At 49.8% G+C, this 7,524-nt stretch overlaps 1 long non-coding RNA gene across 1 annotated transcript; it reads right to left on the reverse strand.

Annotated features, from left to right (window-relative positions):
• Positions 1-3,429: 3,429 nt before the first annotated feature.
• LOC125946770 (uncharacterized) lies at positions 3,430-4,048 on the reverse strand. The gene is made up of 2 exons (XR_007467860.1): positions 3,866-4,048; positions 3,430-3,832 (listed from the first exon to the last, which is right to left on the reverse strand). It is a non-coding gene; the product is annotated as an uncharacterized LOC125946770 (long non-coding RNA).
• Positions 4,049-7,524: the final 3,476 nt, after the last annotated feature.

Consider the following 7,524-nt stretch of genomic DNA (forward strand, 5'->3'; position numbering starts at 1 on the left):
ATTGGCAGCCAGTCGCGGTAACCTCACGCACACGCTCCAGCTAGCGAACGCCGTTGGCACGCTGTGATGCATGGACGGAACGCGCGGAGTGATAAATTCTTGTAACCGCACTCATTGCGTAGCTTGCACAGCGTTGCACCTGGTGTCTGAAACGGACTAAAGCACCATCTCGTAGCGGCCGTCGCTCGTCATGCGCGGCACCACGCTTTTGTTATCACGCTTTCGTCTAGCCTCCTCCTCCGCTTTCCTCCTCACGCGCTCTTCGCTCTCGCCATCTTTCATTTCCCGCTGCGCTCTGCGTTCGCTCTCTCGCTCTTCGTTGTGCTCGTTCGCTCGGTTACGCCGACGGGCAACGCCGACGCTCAACGTAGGAACGGGCGCCTAAAGATCTCCGCTCTAAAACTTATGCCCTATCAGTGCAGAATGCGCAGGGGCATTGTCGCAGTGGAGTATTTAGTTCCCCTCTTCCGACAAGTTTGGTCGCACGCGACGTACACAATCTGTCAGATGCTTCAAGACTTTAACGTAGAAAGGTGGCTCCGCAATTTGACCTTTAAAGTACAGATTTTCGTGGTGCAGAATTCCATGACAGCCAAAAAACACATCCCACATTGTTTGATTTTTGCTCTGTTCTCGCTTTGAACGCGATAGGCATTCAAAGATCCTGACTGCTTCGCACGCTTCCCGGCAACTGCAGCTTATGTAACCGTAATGTTTACCGGGAAAGGCTGGTAGCGAACGCTAAGCACGAAGGCGAGCTTTCTGGCAGAAACGCGGCCTCTTCCGTGGGCCGATCCCGAAAGTAGCACACAGCTGCGCCAATAAAATCACATCATTTTCGGCTTTCTCTTATTATTTAGCGCTTTTAATGTTTTTGTTCGAGAAGATTTAACATAAGCATTTGTTTCATGACATTTGAATTCATGTTTTAACGTTTGCTTCAGTACACTTGTTTACGGGCTGTCATTCTAAATGTTCGATGGAATAACTTACTTAAAAATTACATAATTTTCAGGTTTCTGTTATTATTTGGGACTTTTAATATTTCATTCTGAGAAGATTTAAGACAGAAGGCATGCGCCGCGGGTGTATTGTTTCATGACATTTTTTGAGGGCTGTCAGTCTCAAAATTCCGAGGGACAACATTGTAAAGAATACAAGACAAGGTATGAGCAACTTTAATGATATAATGGTGTGGCAATATAAGCCACATATACCGAATGTCCTTTATTTAGGTATATGTACATACCTTATTTATGTATATACATTTATCTAAATATATACTGAAATTTTTGTTCACGAACACCGCTGACGCCGACACCGGATTTTCTGTGGCATGGGGTCTTGTTAAAACATTCGGTAAATAGACGATTTTTACAAACCAAATGCGTCTTATCTAACCGTCATGCGGTGGTCACTGAACACAAAGAGAACACGGGCACGTCATCGATGTGTTTTCATTTTCGCACGAGCTCGAGGTTGGTTGGCGACTGTTCGTCGATGTCCATTTGGACATAGAACTAAAAAGTTGTCGCAGTTTCACCCGAAAGGCGAAGCACCAATTGCGATAGCAAATTAGTAGGGAGCTATACGGAGTAAGGATAGTAGTTTTATCAGCTGTATAAACTTGGACATGCAGCAGCACCAGCAACGCGCAGAACTGTTGTAGACGCCGTCGGCGTTTTGCCCGCGTTCGCACCGAACGCGCGCGGCGTTTTTATATAAATACGTATTTGGTGCCGCAGCTAAACGTCGCCACCCCTCCCTCCCTCCCTCCCGTCCCCCACTGCTTTTCGCGTTGCGTTTGCTCTCTATATATGGAAAGGAGGAAAGAGACGGTTAATTCTGCAGCCCTTCTGGGAGCACGGCGCAAAACGCGCGTTTGCTCTCCGACGTGCGTTCGCTCCCCGTGAAAGCGCACGTCCCTCGCGCCCTTTCACTCGCACATACAGCGTCCGGAGCGCGGCGACGTGGCGCTGAGCCGTGCTCCCTCAAGGGCTGCAGAAGATAGCGCTAACCTTTCCCTTTCCCTCAAGAACCACTTACCACCGCGGCGACGATTTCATTGCCATTGACGTCATACGGAACATCACGGCGACGGCGACGACGACGGCAGAAATCTACTTTGGAGTGTCCATATAATTGCTATCGCAATAAAAGTGGTTGCAGCGTAAAATTCTGCATTGTCATATACAGCAGTCCGCGGGTACCAGATCTCCGGAAAATCATACACCCAATACCGGGCAACACCGCACACAGCTGACCTAACACGTCCGTTGAAGCCGAAGTTAAGCTTCCTTGCGTGCTCGTTATCTTAAGCAAACCCACATCCTTGGACTGCTTTTCTGAATGACATTTCTAAATGTAATTTTCAGAATGCGTCGCAGCGTTGCCTATGGAGGAAGATTATGAAGAAATTTGGTAAAAGGAAGAATACTTTTATCTAAGTAAACAACGTGTTTTGTGTGTGTGTGTGTGTGTGTGTGTGTGTGTGTGTGTGTGTGTGTGTGTGTGTGTGTGTGCGCGTGCGTGCGTGCGTGCGTGCGTGCGTGCGTGCGTGCGTGCGTGCGTGCGTGCGTGCGTGCGTGCGTGCGTGCGTGCGTGCGTGCGTTCCAGTGTGGTGTGTGTGTGTGTGTGTGTGTGTGTGTGTGTGTGTGTGTGTGTGTGTGTGTGTGTGTGTGTGTGTGTGTGTGTGTGTGTGTGTGTGTGTGTGTGTGTGTGTGTGTGTGTGTGTGTGTGTGTGTGGTGTGTGTGTGTGTGTGTGTGTGTGTGTGTGGTGTGTGTGTGTGTGTGTGTGTGTGTGTGTGTGTGTGTGTGTGTGTGTGTGTGTGTGTGTGTGTGTGTGTGTGTGTGTGTGTGTGTGTGTGTGTGTGTGTGTGTGTGTGGTGTGTGTGTGTGTGTGTGGTGTGTGTGTGTGTGTGTGTGTGTGTGTGTGTGTGTGTGTGTGTGTGTGTGTGTGTGTGTGTGTGTGTGTGTGTGTGTGTGTTGTGTGTGTGTGTGTGTGTGTGTGTGTGTGTGTGTGTGTGTGTGTGTGTGTGTGTGTGTGTGTGTGTGTGTGTGTGTGTGTGTGTGTGTGTGTGTGTGTGTGTGTGTGTGTGGTGTGTGTGTGTGTGTGTGTTTGGGTGTGTGTGTGTGGTGTTGGTGTGTGTGTGTGTGGTGATGTGAAGCTGCACTTTCCAGTTTAAATTACGACCTTTCGTACACATGACAGAGAGCTCGCTCATTTCTTTTGTTTGTTCGTTTGCTTTTTTGCCTGTTTGTTTGTTTTGTTTGTTTGTTTGTTTGTTTGTTTGTTTGCTTGTTTGTTTGTTTGTTTGTTTGTTTGTTTGTTTGTTTGTTTGTTTGTTATCTTGGTTTCGTGTCTGTGGTGTTTAGGATTGTTCGGCACTTTCGCTAGTGCGCAGCGATGCGGAAGAAAGACAGAGAGTCGTTTTGGAGCATTTATAAAATCAAAAAGAATCTTTAAAATATGTATATACAGAGAGTTGATAATCTGTGTAACGGCAGTCAGTGTGTCCACACACGCACAGCACACGAGTATAAACGGGCTGAGACAGTCCCGTGTTTCGAGGCTCACGCTTCTGTCGTCACGGCACTGCGGGTTCACCCGTGCTCGAGCCGACTGCCACGACGACACGTTCAGGCCCCGTCCAGTACGATTCTCGGGCTCGGCACGCTCAGGAGCAGCAACGGCAGCAGCCAGGGAACGCCTTGTCCAGCACGACCTCGGTGCCCAGCTCGTACGCCGCTCGCAATCCACGTGCGGCGGTCGCACGTGAGGACCGCGTCTAGCACAGCAACATCTGTGCCAGACGAACGCTGCTCGGCACAGCTCAAGGTGCAGCAGCTCAGGTACCGGCGGCACTCGGGTCAGCCAGCGTCTCGAGCACTGGCAGCAGGAACCCTGGTTCCTCGGACGCCCTCGTCCACGCTCGGCTCCGCGATCCTCCGCACCTTGCCACGGACGTCTCGCCTGGCAGGACCTCTCGCCTCGTTCACCCCAGGAGCTCGGAACTGCTGCCCGCCTGGTTCGAACACTGCGAGCTCGCCTCGTGCCGCCGTGCTGCTTCTTCCCGGAGCTTGGGTCGGCGCTCCGATCCTCCAGCGGCACCACGCGGCACTTACATATGACAGTGCCTATGCTGCTGTTGCGGCCACCGGCAGCTGCCGCAGCTTTTCCTTGCGAACCTCGCCGAGGCTCGGACCACGGCTGCGGCCTGGCTGTTACCTTGCCGATTAGTTCAACCAATCACAGCGGAGTTTCTTGCAGCACCACCAGCCGCCGTGAATTCGCATCATTGGCGGAGCCGGCCGTCCGGGGAAAAAAATTGAGTTATTGAAGTATCCGTACGTCATCTGAATTCGAAAGCATGCGGGCTTGTCTATCTTAACACTTTCAATTAAAACTAACTTATAAAAGTTACATAAACAGGCATAAAGTGCCTCGGAAAGAATGACCAACGTTAAGCAGGATGGACATGTGTCCATTTCTCGAAACGTATAGCTCAGCCTTTGTGAGGCACTTTATGCCAGTTTATGTAACTTTTATACCACATTCATTTACTCAGTAGTACCTCCTGCGTCGGGTATGGGATGACATCGCGGGAAGGTGCATCTCAGTTCTCGTAGTTTAATGTGGGTCCCTGCCAGGGTCGGAATATGTTGGGTTACAGGAGACGTCCAGTTTGAACAGCGTGAAAAGACGGCGACAACAGGGATCACATACACTATGGACCAGCACTGTTGTGTGTTTATGTGTTCCAATTATTGTCGCCGTCTTTTCACGTTGTTCAGAGTTGTATTACGTCGCACCAAGTTACCCAAACAGAAGTGTATTCCTATAACAGTATACACTTGCTTTGTATTACGTGACACAAAGTTATTTAAAATAAGCAATAGAACAAGACCAAGATGTAGTATACATTCACAAGCACTATACAAACAGACATATTTCATCACCATCATCAGTCTATATTTATGTCCACTGCAGGACGAAGGCCACTCCCTGCGATCTCCCATGACCCCTGTCTTGCGCTAGGTGATTCCAACATGCGCCTGCGAATTTCCTAACTTCATCGCTCCACCTAGTTTTCTGTCGTCCTCGACTGCGCTTCCCTTCTCTTGGTATCCATTCTGTAAGCCTAATGGTCCACCGGTTATCCATCCTACGCATTACATGACCTGCCCAGCTCCACTTCTTCCGCTTAATGTCAACTAGAATATCGGCTATCCCCGTTTGTTCTCTGATCCACACCGCTCTCTTCCTGTCTCTTAGCGTTAGTCCTAAGATTTTTCGTTCCATCGCTCTTTGTGCGGTCCTTAACTTGTTCTCGAGCTTCTTTGTTAACCTCCAAGTTTCTGCCCCATATGTTAGCACCGGTAGAATGCAATGATTGTACACTTTTATTTTCAACGACAGTGGTAATCTCCCAGTCAGGATTTGGTAATGCCTGCCATATGCACTCCCAGCCCAATTTTATTCTTCTAGGAATTTCTTTCTCGTGATCAGGGTCCCCTGTGAGTATTTTATACAAACAATTAAAAGAAACTAGGCATTCGTCATGCAATCTACGTTGCACCTTTATTGGGAAGTGTGCTTCAGACACTCAGTTCATAATAACATGTCGAACAAGCAAAAGGGGCCTTATCTCTTGCCGGACGAAGACGAGGTGTTCTTCAATGCGTCATCCGTCCTTCGTCGAGTTAGGCTTGCGGACGTCGTCGGTTTGGTCAGGTCTGCATTATGTTGTCTTTTCTTGCGGTCACCATATATTCTTCCGAGACACGGCCAACTAGCTTCACTGCTTTCTGGTCACCTTTGTGATCATTTCGGATGACGGCCTCTATTCTCCTCTCCCCACGAAGATCAAAGCAATCAGATCAAAACTTGAATGCCCGAACCCATCTGTGTTCGTCACATTATGTAAGGTGCTGTGGACAACTCAAAACACTGACGAATATTTCACCTGCAAGAAACTATGGGACCGGCAAAATTATCAGGGTACAAATCTTACGGAGCCTCTGACGAGAAAGCACTCGTTGGAACCCTAGTCAAAAGAAACCTGGCAGTGATGCAACACGAAACAGCGGTATCAAACGTAGAGCACGTCCTCTTAGAAATCATACCGGCATGCAAGAACGACGGCAGCCTCTATGTCCTAAACATCTACAGCTCTCCAAGACACAGGAGTAGGTTCGGACCCCTGCTCCGACAAACTCTGGACAAAGCAAAGCAAAACATGGTGGTAATAACAGGGGACTTCAACGTACCGCACCCTGCGTGGGGCTATCGCAGAGGAACCGTCAAAGGATGCAGTCTCTGAATAGACGTACAACAGGAGGGGCTCACACTTATTACGGATCCTCAACAACCCACGCACACGGGTAACAGCGTAAGCGTGGACACCACACCCGACCTCACGTTCACAAAGAATACACAGGGCCCCAAGTGGGCAAACACACAATACGACTTGGGCAGCAACCACTTCATTAGAGCCACAACAATACACACGGGACCCACAAAAAAGAAGGGTAGGAAACTTGCGATAGTGGATTGGGATATATTCACACAGGCACAAGAACACAACAACACAATGGCCGACCTGGATTGCGCAGAAATAATTACGAACATTGATAAATGGGCACAGATATGCAAGGCGGTAAAGCAGGCTACTCGAGAAATTCCCGAGGAGGCAGGGCTCGAAGCAGCCGACAGCAAACTCCTCCATCTGTGGGAGGCGCGCAGTAGCCTACAGAGACGCTGGAGGCGCCAGAGGCGCCAGAGGCTATATAGGGCCCTGCGGCGGCGCATAGTGCGTTTAGACAGGGAGATTGGGAATCACGCGAACCGCTTGGACCGACAGCAATGGGAGTCCACATGCAACAGCATGGAGGGTCAGCTCGGGCTGGGCAAAACGTGAAACTTCCTCCGATGTCTCTTAGACCCCAAGGGCAGCAAAACGACACAGAGACAGAACCTCAACAAGATCACCCACACTTACGCAGGAACCAATGACAAACTCATTCGCGACATACAGAACAGATACATAGGAAGCATTACGCGAGAACCACAGAATGCGTACACGGGCAGGGAAAACCCCGCATTGGACGAGGAGTTCACGGAGGCCGAGTTGAGGGCCGAAATACTCAGGCTACGTACAAACTCAGCACCAGGCCCGGATGGAATCACCACCAAGATTCTCCGAAACCTAAGTGACGAATCCATAGCGGCAATAACAAAGCACATGAACGCGTGCTGGGAGCGGGGCGCAATACTGCGGCAGTTGAAAACTGCGCACATGGTGATGATCCCCAAACCCGGGAAGAAATTACTGATTGAGAACCTCAGGCCAATCTCTCTGACCTCGTGCGTGGCGAAGCTGATAGAGCACGTCGTTCTCACTGATTAAGCAACTACGTGGAAGACAGAGTATCCGCTCACCATGATCGGGTTCAGGCCGAAACTGTCCATGCAGGACGTCCTGCTCCAAAATCAAACATCAAATCTTCGGCGCGCGGGACAGA

This window comes from Dermacentor silvarum, chromosome 7 (assembly GCF_013339745.2).
Source record: "Dermacentor silvarum isolate Dsil-2018 chromosome 7, BIME_Dsil_1.4, whole genome shotgun sequence".
Lineage (NCBI taxonomy): Eukaryota > Metazoa > Arthropoda > Arachnida > Ixodida > Ixodidae > Dermacentor > Dermacentor silvarum.